This window comes from Ochotona princeps, chromosome 11, assembly GCF_030435755.1.
Source record: "Ochotona princeps isolate mOchPri1 chromosome 11, mOchPri1.hap1, whole genome shotgun sequence".
Taxonomy (NCBI): domain Eukaryota; kingdom Metazoa; phylum Chordata; class Mammalia; order Lagomorpha; family Ochotonidae; genus Ochotona; species Ochotona princeps.
This window is the reverse complement of record NC_080842.1, coordinates 30,052,260-30,066,133: the sequence shown is the minus strand read 5'-3', so window position 1 is coordinate 30,066,133 and position 13,874 is coordinate 30,052,260.

The window sequence follows — 13,874 nt, the reverse complement described above, 5'->3', positions numbered from 1 at the left end:
CCTCATACTTTTTAAATATATTTGATTTGACCCTGACAATCTGCCTTTATCCAACTTCTGAGTTCTTCCATCTGACCCTCTGTGAGAAGTGATTTTTAGTGATAGGATGATTATAAAATTACCCTTGAAAATTAAAACCACAACCATAAAAGTATCAAGTGCCACTGAGAATAAATATTGAGGAAGATTAGCAAGCTATAATAGGAAAATAAACAGAACCCGAAATACACAGAAAGTGTGAATAAATGTCTATGCAGGTAATGTGGGCTGGAATTCAGAAGCTGAATTTGACTCCAATGTGTGGTTCTCCTCTAAAATTAAGTGTGAAATTGCAGTCAATAAGGAAGTGAGCAGCATGTCTGAGACTGGTATTAGAGTTTAACATAAAAGGAATGCAAAAAACCTGAAGAAATTTAAAATGAGTATCACAGTGACATTCAAAGGATTTGATCAGTTTGGGACACTTTACCTTGAGATGATCAAGTGAAGGTTTCCAGGAATTTGAAATCTGTTTTGGAAAATAAGACAATTATAAAACAACAAACTATAGGTAGTCATTCCTAAATTTGTGAGGTATAAACCTATAGCTTAGTATCATTTCAGAAGTCAAGCTCCATGGATTAAGACACAAGTTGCCTTATAGGAGGAGGAATTTAACCTAATTTAAGACATGTACATGAATTTTAGATGGAGGCTGAGGAGTAGTGTGTATTGGACTACTACACGTAAGAAATAAGGACAAATGTAAACATATTTAATTTGGCATGGTGATTGTGCTGTTGGATATTTTCCAGTTGTTTTTGGTAATGTGTAAAATGCTACAGCAGATGCGGGAAAGAAAATTTTTGTCTCATTTGTCTGTCTTCCATTGTTACAAGAGTTCTGGTTACCTCTGATTAAGTAAAGAATTATATTTCCCAGAGTATTTTGCATTGGTTTGAAAGTAATTAATCATAATATTCAGGACTCTAAAATATTCTAATTTCATGGTAAATGATTGGTTTTTGATGTGGAATAAGGGTGGCAGTCTTTTAAAAGTTATTAATATGTTCAACATACTGTAGATTCTTTCTTTTAATTAAGAAGCTCACCAGACATTTTTTAATACTGTCCCCTAACTAGGTCCCTTATGTCTCTGAATTGCTTGTATTGTGTGGGGAATCATCTGATACAAGCTTATTAGACAACCGAGCAGTGTAGAAATTCCCCACTAGACCTTTCCATGAGGTTTAATCAACCAGGTAAGACCCTGATGAGGCTGGCAATTAGACTTTCTGTTTTTTTTTTTTTTTTTTAAATGGAGATGCTGAGTTTCAGAATAGTAAGATGCTATTTAAATACAGTGATGACAAAATAGGAGGTGCTATCACAGTTACAAATAAAAATCCCACCCACGCCATCCTTGTTCATTAGAGTGCTTTGCTGAATTTTAGCATTAATTTACCTCTGATTGCTATTAAGAATTTAGCCTGATTTAATATTGTCATTTGTATGAGAACTGTAATTACGGAGCTAACAGATATTACACTGGATCAATTCAGTGGGTTTTTAAAATAAGTTATCTTAAAAAGAGAAAAAGATGCGGATAGATCTTTCATTCTGATTTACTTCCTAAATGCTTACAACTGCAATGCCTGAGCAAGACATAAGTCAGGAACCAGAAGCTTCATGCTGATAATCGTTGTGGGTGGCCGGGACCCTAGTACTGAAGCCATCACTTCTGTCTCCCGGGATGTGTATTAGTAGGAAGGTAGGTTGGAAGTACAGCAGCCAGGTTTTCAATTGGTATTCTGAGAAGAGACACCGGCTTTTGGGGATGGCTTATTGTGCTCCATGATACATCCTCATTTTTAAAAACTATCTCTAGACAGAATTAACATTTCTTTTTTTCTTTTCTAAAATGTGCACTAAACATAAGTGGTCTTCAATAAGTTCATGAAAAATGCACATTATCTCATTTTTTGACAAACTTTTTTTTCATGATAATTACATGGTTGATCAGGCTGGGAAGGATCAAGGGTTAGGGATATCGGAGTGAAGTCAATATTTCCAAATTTGCTGTTTCTTGTTTCTGGGAGAAGAGGAGAAATAAAGGTACACCTGGCTTCCCAAATGTCCCATTTCTGAGGGATGGGGAACTGCCACCTGATATCCACCAAGGGTCCCAGTGTGTGCATGTTGTGAGGGTTCTGCACAAGTGATTTGGATAGTACTGAAATGTTGTCTATTTCACCATTCAAAGAATGATACAGCCCTTCCAGTGACCATTGGCTAATATGGTCAACTCAAGTCTGTATTCACTTTGAAATCCGCCTGTGTATATGAGTGTACAAATGGCACATGTAAATATATATGTTATAAATGTGCATGAACATAATAAAATTCAAAACATAGATATTCATCAGATATATATGTTGCAAGTGTAAAGCCAAATACTAACTAAAATATTAAAGCTACAGAAGACATTTTCCTCTTTCGCTTTATTAGGGCATTTACTTTGGAAAGCTGGTGCTATCCTTTCTCGGCCTTTTGGCTAAGATCAAGTGCAGAGAACTGGTGCTAGAATGGTTAATTCTTTCTCTCTCTGAAATTACATAAATCCTAAAATGATTTTAAAAGTTTTATTTATTTCAGGGGCAGAGCCAGAAATGCTCCATCTGCTACTTGATTCCTGTCCCCATGCCTACGATGGCTGGGCTAAGCCCGAGCCAAGAACCAGGACCACATTGTAGGTCTGTCCTAGAGCTGTCAGGAATCCAGTTACATAATCTGTAATCATTGTCTCCCAGGGTCTGCGCTGGCAAGAAGCTGGAGCCAGAAGCAAACCAAGGTACTCCAGTGTGGGCCAAGGACATTCCAATCAGTGTCTATAACTTCTTATGTAAAATGTTGTGAAAGCTACATACGCCTCTGAGAGCCTTTTACAACTCAGGAATGTTGTTCTGGAGCACCTAGAATTAATTTCTTGGAAGTATAATTGTTAAGGAAGACAGCTACCTTATTTCCCAGTTTCTAGGCAAGGAGAGAAGGCTGTCTTTAGGCACTTCTCACTCCCCATTAAAAGACTGCATCTTGCCATAAAGATATGATGCATTTATATCTATTGGGTACAGCAAATTAGAAAAACACTTATAATTACCCAAAACTGTCAAGTGAATTGAGGATGAACCATTTGACAAATAGTGCTGTCAAGAACTCTTTGTTGACTATTATTTTGTTTTCTTGCAAGCATATTTGATGGCTTGTATGTGTCTTTGATAAAGGATGAGCTTTGTGGTCTTTTAGCCAGTTTCATTCTGATCCCATGGTTATCTAATGTAAAGCTGTTAACTTCCTCCTCTAGCTTTGTGAGGAAGTGTTTTGGGTTAGTGGGGGATTTTGTTATGTTTCTGTAGTACAAGTAACAGTCTTAGCTCTGCGTTTTAATGGAGGGAGTGCATGCATTTAAGATCTCGGATGTGATGAGAAGCTAATGCTGCAGTCAAGATGCCACTTGTGATGCCTCCATCTCTTTTTGGAGCACCTTTGTCTGAGTTTTGCCTCTGCCTCGAAGCCCAGGCCCTTGCTAATGCACATCCTGACAGTCAGCTGGTCCCTTCCACCAAAAATGGGAGAATAAATTTAGTACCGAGTCCTTAACTTCAGCCTGGCCCACTTCTGGTGTTAGAGCCATTTGGAGAGTGAATCAGCAGAAGGACGGTCTCTCTTTGTTCTTGTCTCTCTCCGCCTTTTAAATATATTGAAAAAATGATGAAAGAAATATGTGTACCTGTTCAGTATAAAAAAACGAAAGGCATGAAAGTATCAGGTAGTTACAGGATTCATCAAGATGATTGGAAAGTCTGAATTGGAAACTAGCATATCATGAGCATTACATCTGGGCAAGCAAGCTTTCTAGCTTGAGATTGTGGAAAAGACAAATAAAGAGGGTGGTTTTTAGTCATATCAGTTGGTCAAAACAATCCGTGTCTTCTATCCTTCCAGCTTTGTACTTAATGTCCATTATTCTTACATGTAGGCAATATTAGGCAATATCAGTTATGTAACATACAGATCAACCATGCACGTACAGGTAGACAAAACCAAAAAGCTATCTTAGATACTGTCTCCTTAGGCTTTTTTTCCCAGAATATGACATGCACATATTAAAGTGTAAATGTACAACTCACATAATTATCAAAACTAAAATTAATGCAATCACAGCCCAAGTCAAGAAATAGAAAGCATGGCTAAAATCTTCAAACTCCTGCCCTGATAAATCACTTTTCTCTGCTTGTGCTTGTCTTCTAATGCATGTATTGATGTACCTTAGAGCTCCGTGGCATTAGTAAACACAGACCTAGAGGATTATATGCAATGATTATAAAATAATTTGCTAATGTTTCACAGTAAGTCAGTGGAGTGATTTTGATGGAGACACAAGTAGATGTTGAGTCCTGTTTCTACTAGTTAATAGTTTATTTGACTTGTCAATGTCACATAACTTCCATATACCTTACTTGCCTTTAGAGAAGACTCATTCATATATAAGGCTCTTTAGTGAGTATTCCTGAGTATATTTCTTTGTTTAAATGTGGTATATAGATGGGTAAAGAATTCCAAATTAAAATATTTAGTCTAAGAATGTATCAATTTATCCTCCCATAAATAATTCATAAGAATTTTTGCTTCACATTTTTTTGTCAGTAGTTAGTAGAGCAAGCTATCAAGAATCAACTTTTTCTTGTTTTGCCTCTTAGCATTGTATTGTTTGTTTCCTTAGTAATTTAAAGGATCCCAAGGCTTTGGGCCATCCTTGATTGCTTTCCCAGGTCACAAACAGGGAGCTGGATGGGAAGTGGGGCTGCCAGGATTAGAACTGGAGCACATATGGGATCCTGGTGTGTGCAAGGAAAGGACTAAAGCCACTGGGCTACTGCACTGGGCCCGGCTTCTAAGGCTTTATTCTAATGTAATCAAAAGCACAGATTCCCTCTTTGGTTTTGGTTATGTTGCTTGCTTGCATACTTATCTAAATAAATATTTCTTTCACAGTTCCTCCGTTGTTAAACTTAACTCTTGAGAAGAAGGGAAAAGTGATGGATTTAAGTATTTATTCAGTGTTATATATTTTATTAAAATTGTCTTTCTTTATTTTACCTTTCTTTTGGAATTCCATTATTTTGAATTTTCAAAAAAGTAATTTAAAATCTGAGAACATACAGTTTAATGATAAAAATGGTGGGCTACTTGTCTCTGAATTAGGCTGTATTTCTTAGAATATTTTTACTTGTTTATCTATTGTTTCAGAACTTAAGAGTCCTGAGTTTAATTCTGCATTCTGTCAATAATGTAGCTAACTTTATCCAAGTCACTTTTCTACACAGTGCATGTCTATAAAAATAGACATCTAATCTCACTCTATTGGAAAGCCTACAGTTATGTTTCCAAAGCACTTTGTATTCCTAAAGCAGAATGCACTATATAAACCCAGTTTCATTTTTTCTTGAATTGAATTGAAAGGGGGTAGGGGGGAAGCAAACCTCAAGTGTGTGATGGAATTTCTTTTTTCTGCATAAATAATTAAAATAACATTTTACATGAGGCGCTCTAGGGTCAACTGAATAAGCCACTAAGTCTTTGTTTAATGTTAATTCCCATAGGTGCCTTGAAAGCGATACCTGTAGCCGATTGAAGTAATTTCCTTATTTAGCTTTAGATATCATTTTGCTATTAGTGTTTCACATCATAAAATATCAGCTCATTACATAAAGAAAAAATACTGAATGCGATGGTATTGTTCATAAGCAGAAGCCCTTGTTCTTTGGATGGCATAGGCTGTAAGGATTTAAATCATATTGGATTATAAGACTCTCACTTTAAAACAATTTCATAAGCATATTCATTTTTAGATGCTGGTTAATACAAAGTTAGGCCTGAAAACAGGGAATTCATTTTTATGTTAACTTCTGCTTTCCCAGGACACAAGCAGGGAGCTTAGTAGGAACTGGAGCAACCCAGGCATGAACTAGCACTCACAGAGGACTTTGGCATTTGCAGACAGGCGATTAGCCAGTTGGGCCATGGTGCTGGTCCTGGAAAACATTTAATACTTCAAATGTGTACATATGATTTGCTATCATAAATATCCTTTGAGCACGAGAGACAAAGTGTAAAATATTTTGAAGAAAAGGAGATTGGCAAATGAAGAATATTGCAATCCAGTGTTGGAAAAAAGAAAGTCTAAGAATGTACTTCCAGTTAAGTTGCTCTATTATTCTGATATTCCTTTTTTGATCTTGGAAGTTGTTCTTTTCTCAGTTGAGTGTGATCTTTGATCTTTCAAGTTTTAATCTATTTCTTCTGATGCAGGGGGATAGACTTATTTAAAAGGCTAGCAGTCTTGGGGCATGACCACCCTATTCTGTAGTTTTATGCTGTTCCTGATTTGCAAATTGTAGCTTACATAATTAAGTGTAAATACTAAGTGTAAATATGTAATGACCCCTTATAGTATTACATTCTTAGGATTCCAAGGTCAATGAAGACAGTCATGTTCTCTGTATGCTAAACATCATTGCTCCATTTCATCTCTCTGGCAATATTCCAAATCTTTCAGAGACCCAAGTATAATTGTCTGCTTCTTTCTCAACCTAATCTATTATGTAGACTACTGTTCAGACTCCTCATTGTCTTCCCAATGCTTTCCGTAAAGGTTCATGCTTTTAATACAGACAGGGACATGGCATTCTATTTTCAAAGCTGGACTCCTTGGCATTTTGTCCACATGTTCCAAAGGCAGGGTAGACTTTAAAACAGGAGACTACAGTGTATCCAGGTTCAATTGCCATTGGACATTTAGCCATTCTCCAGCCATCATCATCATTTTTTTCTTTTATGTTTTGATGAACTATGGTCTCTAACCCATGACTTCACCTTTTCCTGAAAAATTTATCTCATTGCTCAGCAACTACAATTGTGTTCTGTATACATTCATTCTCTGTAGGGTTGGGAAACTATCCTTTGATATCACATTATTGGTTGTTGAGTGGTTTCAGATATGGTTGACCTTGCACTTGAAATAACTTACTAACATATTTCTTTGAAAGCTTTTTTTGTGTGTTTCCCAGAATAATTCTGGTGAAGATTGTGTGTTTTCATCATGTGATTCCACTGTTTCTTCTTCTAGCAAGTATTGTGTGGCTAGTTATGTAAATGAAGTGACTGAGTTCAATTGAGAGTCATACTATTTAATACAAATAGATTCTCAGTGCACTTCACAAATCACTTCTCTTTAACTTTTGAGTAAGAGCCATCCTGAACTTTTGTTTGTTTCTTTTAAGATATTACTTGTTTCTCATTGCATAACTTTTCCTTCTGTTATTTTAAAATTACCAAGACTATTAGTTTTTTCTGCTATGTCTTAAAATTTTCCATCTATTTTTGCCTCTATTCTTCTATCAGGAAAATCCATCTAGTCTTACTTTCAAGACCATGACTTCTGTAGTAGTTGTATAGCTAACCATCTATTCAAAGAATAACCTAACTCCTCCAGTTTTGTGATGAATCAAAAACGGTGTGAATGATCAGTCAGCCTAGACTTCATCTCTCTGTTGTGTTCTGAACTCCATCCTGCCTTCCTGGTTACTTCTATGTACTCTTAATTTGATAACTTCATATTTCTTCGCATCTGTGTCCATACTTTCCAACTTAAGCTTACAACTTCAAAATGTTGAAATAATACTTCCCCTAGTGTTCCACCATATGATTTCTCTTCCCTTTATCTCACTATACTAAGATGTAATTATTATTCTGCAAGTTTATTGCTGTGATGTTACCTCCTTATGTGGAGATAAAAATCCACATATCCTGCTTGCAAGTCACGCTATTGAGGTGACTTATCTTTCAGCAGAAAATAGAAATGAGAAAGTAAAGATTCACAAGGCATGCTGGACCTAGTTGCTTCATTAAGTTGATCTTTTTTTTTTAAAGATTTATTTATTTTATTACAAAGTCAGATATACAGAGAGGAGGAGAGACAGAGAGGAAGATCTTCCATCTGATGATTCACTCCCCAAGTGAGCCGCAACGGGCCGGTGCTGTGCCGATCTGAAGCCGGGAACCTGGAACCTCTTCCGGGTCTGCCACGCAGGTGCAGGGTCCCAATGCATTGGGCTGTCCTCGACTGCCTTCCCAGGCCACAAACAGGGAGCTGGATGGGAAGTGGAGCTGCCGGGATTAGAACCGGCGCCCATATGGGATCCCAGGGCGTTCAAGGCGAAGACTTTAGCTGCTAGGCCACGCTGCTGGGCCCTAAGCTGATCTTTTATCTTTGTTTGATCTTATTACTTGGAATGTTCCTGGATAGCTTCTTAACATTAAGAGTAAAGCTACTTTCCAATGAATTTATAATGCCAAACACATGTATTCAGGATCAAATTGGAAACTGTTATCTTCATAAGCTAAACTAGCATTTTCAAGATTTGCGTTTTGAAGATGTGTTGATCTCCATCTGTGTGTAACATGTGAAATACCAGCTTAATCACAAACTAGTAGCATTCAGTACAGAAAACTTTTTTTTTAAAAGATTTATTTATTTTATTACAAAGTCAGATATATAGAGAGGAGGAGAGACAGAGAGGAAGATCTTCCATCCGATGATTCACTCCCCAAGTGAGCCGCAACGGCCGGTGCGCGCCGATCCGATGCTGGGAACCAGGAACCTTCTCCGGGTCTCCCACGCAGGTGCAGGGTCCCAAGGCTTTGGGCCATCCTCGACTGCCTTCCCAGGCCACAAGCAGGGAACTGGATGGGAAGTGGAGCTGCCAGGATTAGAACGTGCGCCCATATGGGAACCCGGGGCTTTCAAGGCGAGGACTTTAGCCACTAGGCTACGCCGCCGGGCCCAATACAGAAAACTTTTAAGGACAAAGTATTGATGATTGATTAGCCTCTGCTTTTTCCTTAGCTGAGATGACCACTGGGGGACCCCAGAGTTTTCATGTCACTTCCCTTCACACAAGATCCTATTACTTTACCTTGGGCTAGATGAACTTGAGTCTTGTTTTTTGTTATGTTTTGTTTTAAATCTTAGGCAGTTTCTGAACTTCCACATAACTTATCTTGGAAAAGTTATATGCTAGTGTTTAGACAAAATGTATCTAAAGTATTGTCTAATTTTGTGCTTGAATAATAAGTTTGTAATATAACATGTTTATCAGGTGATATCAAAGACATAACATTAATCTTTCATCATGTTGACATGAAGGCGGACCAAAGAGTAATAGTTTTATACATTTTTTAAGCAAGTTTCAGAGTGTATCTGTATGTAAACCAGTTTTTTTTTCCTTTAAGGAATTATCTATCTATTTGAAAGGCAGAGTTACAAAGATAGGACAAACACAGAGAGAGAGCGAGCTTCCATCTGCTTGTTCATTGCCCCAAATGGCCACAGCAGCAGGGGCTGAGTCATATCAAAATCAGCAGTTAGGGACCAAAAGCTTGACCAAGTATCCCTTATGGGTAGAATGGCCCAGGAAAGTGGACCGTCCTCTACTGATGTCCTAGGTGCATTGGCCGGGAGCTGGGTCAGAAGTGGAGCTAACTAGACAGGAACCGGCAACCATATTACATGCTGAGTTTGTAGGTAGCAGCTCTGTCTGCTAGGCTGAAACACCAACTCCAAACACAATGGTTTCACCTGGATCTTTGATTATAAATGTGTTCATATATTGTCTTCAGAGAGCCAAATGTTTGAGTAGTTTGTAGCAATTTCTTTTAAAGATTTATTTATTTTTCTTGGGAAAGCAGAACTATAGAGAAGGAGATACAAAGAGAAAGATGTTCCATGAACTGCTTTACTTCCCAAATGGCCAAAATGGCTGGAGCTGAGCTGATCCAAAGACAGGAGCCAAGAGTTTCTTCCAGGTCTCCCATGAGGGTGCAGGGTTCCATGACTTTGGGCAGTTCTTCTCTACTGCATGCCCAGACCATAAACAGGGAGGGTGCCAGGAAGTAGAGCAGCTGGGACATGAACTGGTGCCCATATGAGATTCTGGCATTTCTAAGAGATGACTGGCCATTGAGCCACTCCACTGGCTGGGCGCTATTTGTTATTTTCAGTGAAAGGTGAGCCCTTCAAAAATGTTGAAAATATAATAGTTAGTGACGATTCAGTAATAACTTGTTCTTTCCCATCTCATATCTTAAGATGAGAAATGTTATATGAGAATCTAACATCACTCCAGTTACTAGCTTATGCATATTACGTAATAGTATGGTGCATTCTCATATACAGAAACAGTTACTTACTACTCATAAATACGTCTTCCTCTAATCTAAGGATCTCAAAATCTCCACAGGTAATTTTTATTTTTAAATTGAATTGTTTTCCACTTATTTTATAGAGCAGATATTAATCTTTTAAGCAAACATTCAATGTTAAAAATCCCAAAATGTGATTCACAACCTATTCACAACCTTTTACCTCATTTGTTTTATTTTTTTCTTTTTTTTTTTCTCATTTGTTTTAAAAAGATTTCTTATGTGGAATACAAACACCAGTTTTCAAAAATGCCTTTTCAAAAATATATTTGGATTCCAGAACTATATTCTCTTCTAATGCAACACGAAACGGATTGTGTATCTGGCTTACCTAACCCAAGAATTTGAATATAAATTGCTTTATAATATTGCCTAAGGTATTGTATTTAATAGTAAAATAGAAGATACCGTTAATTTTAGCAAAATTAACTTTGTGCTTTGTGAGTGTTTTAGATTTCTCTTTATATTTGCCCCAGGGCATTTCTGGTTGAAATGAGGTGCCTCATTTGCAGTCAGGAAGGGTGGACTCTAGCATCAGCTGATAGTCCTATTGGTTGTGCTTAAATAGCTCCATTGTTGTTCCTGAAAAAAACATTAGGTACTCCTTTGGGCATGTTTCACATTTGTATTTTTCATTTCAAAACTATATGTAAATGTTAGCATGAACTCATTTTTGTGCATATAAATTATTTTAATCAGGTGTCCAAAGCATTTATCTGACCAGACAGTACTTATTGTACTTAAAATCATGTTTGTGCATACAAATTAAAAGTAGGCACAAGTAGCAAAGACAAGAGAGCACTTCTCATTTAACACAAAGGACTCTTTTGCCTTCCTCAATTAACTGTCACAGAGTGTAATTTTATCATAGTTAAAATGAATTCAGGCCTGTTTCCCAATAGTAATAATTATGGGAAGTTCTAAAAATTAATATTCTTCAAATGCCAATTAATAATTTCCTAGGAATAATTTGCGTTGAAGATGTTGCAGTCATGGGCCCAGCAGCGTGGCCTAGTGGCTAAAGTCCTCACCTTGAACGCCCCGGGATCCCATATGGGCGCCAGTTCTAATCCCGGCAGCCCTGCTTCCCATCCAGCACCCTGCTTGTGGTCTGGGAAAGCAGTTGAGGATGGCCCAAAGCCTTGGGACCCTGCACCCGCGTGGGAGACCCAGAGGAGGTTCCAGGTTCCCGGCTTCGGATTGGTGCAGCACCGGCTGTTGCGGCTCAGTTGGGGAGTGAATCATCAGGTGGAAGATCTTCCTGTCTGTCTCTCCTCTCTGTATATCTAACTTTGTAATAAAAATAAATAAATCTTTAAAAAAAAAGATGTTACAGTCTTGTAGCAATTATGTTATGTAACTAATTAAAAATCTATTTTCATTATTGTATGTAACTATGAGATGACAGGCATGTCCACTGCAAATGGCAAAACAAAGGGCTAATGACTGAAGGATTATTCAGCCTCACTCCATCCAGATGATCTCTGTTTCTCTCAGTAAGGTTTGTCAATAGAAGGAAGAGAGGCATGGCATGTAATATGGAAGAAGGGAGTACAAGCTCATGAAAATAGTAGTAATGGTTTCTTATCATAAGATTTGTTCTACCATAAACTAGAGAAATTTCCAAGTATATTCTGTTTGAGCTTGGTTCTTTTCTGCACTTTAGCACTGTACTTTGCGTCAAGATGAAATCTTGATCTCACTATAAACTTGCATGCAAACAGGTTCATTATATAAAACATATTTTAATATTAGCAGAAGTAACTTTCCAACTTTTCATTTGTTTTGATGTCAATTTATTATAAGAAACTATTGCCTGGAAATAAAGCTGTTGTGTTGCTTTGCTGAAAATTACTTTACATAACAAACTAAATATGTTAAATTTGTTTGACTTATTGGTAGACACACCAAAGAAACACCATGTAAGATGGCATAATTCTTAGCAGACAAGATCTATTTATTATTTCTATTATAATTACAGGAAAATATTGTTGATAAATCAAACCAAAATAATTATTGCTTGAAAAGGAAAGGATATTTGTAGTTTTCTAACAATATGAAAGATGCTGTGTGTAAAATCTGTTTGCTTGCTCACTTAAATTCACTGGGACAGCCCAGTAATATCAAATGCAACTTTCCACATCATTTCCTCCTCCAAACTTCATTTCCACCATCAAAAGTGATGAAATTACAGGCCTTCAAACAGAACATATGGAACAAAAATCATTTTATCAGAATGAGGATGCAACATCAACCCCCTACTCCCATATCAAGCAAAACAAAATGAGGAGTTTTTATAGCTCTGAAGACAATTCACAGGAGACGAATCTCCCCACCCCCAGCAACACCCTACTGAAGAGTATGTGGTAAAAAGCATTTCAATTTCCAACAAGCTGAACATGAGTGACAATTCTCAACATACTTTTTCTCCCAGGTCCCTGAATATGTAGAAAATTACTTTAAGAAATAACTATCAAAAATAAAAATGCAAAAGTCAGCTGTTGGAAATAGAGCACTGTTGAATAGCTTGCTCAAATAACTTTGGCTTATTGAAACTTCACTAATACATTGTTGGTGGACTCCATTTTGGAAGATAATGTAAGATAATATAACTGTTTGTAGTTGTTGCTAACTATGGACGTTGAGATACCAAAAAGGACCCATATGGGTGGTTCAGGAGTTTGTTTTGTTTTTTTTTTTAACCACACACGAGAAGAATCTTTTGGCTTGAGGAAATAGTTGCTTTTGGCTTATTCTCTCTTGAAAATGCCCAAGGCCTTTGCTAAATGTGAATGACCTTATTTCTGAGTGCTGTGTGCCAAGTTGGTCTGTCTGCTGTTTTTATTTCCCCAAAGTTGACAGTCACTCTACATTTCAAATTATGTTTCTGCATTCTTAAAGCTTTTCTTCAGAGTGCTATCCTTAGAGCCATTGTAGGGCATTTTTGGAGTAAAGCACTTTCACAATGTTACAGAATTTAATAGAGAAGATATAAAAATCATTTCATCTTCTACACAGAGAGCATTTTCTTAAAAATGACTCTAAAGAATGTTGCTGAGTTTTTACATCAAGAAAAAATCTATTTACAAGATAGAAAAACAATGCTTTTAATATTAAAATGACAGCTTAGGTTAGCATTCGGATGAACAATCCCCCAAAGAAATCTAGTATTCTTACTAAAATAGACAAAAAAAAATACTACCAAAAATGCCATATCTACGTTACAAAAGGTAATACAATCCCTAGTTGACAGGCTTGGATTCTTGGAATTATATATAAAACATCATTTAGAACAAATAATGTAAACTACAATATAGAGCTTCACTTTAGGAATGAAAAGTTTTAAGGTATAATTCATTGAGTTTTCATACTGTTTTGAAAGATTGAGTCATGACTTTTGTATATGTAGGGTTCTACATCTTAAAAATACTTATTTTTATTGGAAAGTCAGAAGTACAGAGAGAAGGAGAGACCAAGAGAAAGATCTCTATCTGCTAATTCTTTCCCCCAAATGGCCACAACAATCAGAGCTGACCAGAAGCAAAATTAGGAGCTAGAAACCTCCTCTGGCT